Raw genomic sequence first — 400 nt, forward strand, 5'->3', positions numbered from 1 at the left:
TTGGATGTTTACTCCCTGTGGTGAGTACTTCTCTATCTTAGTACTGCTGTCTGGCATACTATACTAATATTTCGTGAGAAGAACAACATACACCCATACAGTGATATAATTGCATTCAGCTACAATACTGCTGTTGTTGGGATCCATCTACTATTTTGTTTATAGAAGAAATATTCTTGCTGCTCCGTTCCCGCATCTTCCGCCGATCTTGCGATCTTCCAGCCTTGTTCGGTTGCATAGGGGTTGATAAGGATTGGTATGGCAGGAAACATAGTTCTAACTCTTTGCTATTTTTTTTGCCAATCACTTGGCAAAATACAAGCCGACAATACGAACCCAAAAGGTGGTTGCCAGCGAGATCAAGATTGATTTCAGACTCCTATAGATGTGTGGAAAATAT

This window comes from Setaria italica, chromosome IX, assembly GCF_000263155.2.
Source record: "Setaria italica strain Yugu1 chromosome IX, Setaria_italica_v2.0, whole genome shotgun sequence".
In the NCBI taxonomy this organism is placed as follows: domain Eukaryota; kingdom Viridiplantae; phylum Streptophyta; class Magnoliopsida; order Poales; family Poaceae; genus Setaria; species Setaria italica.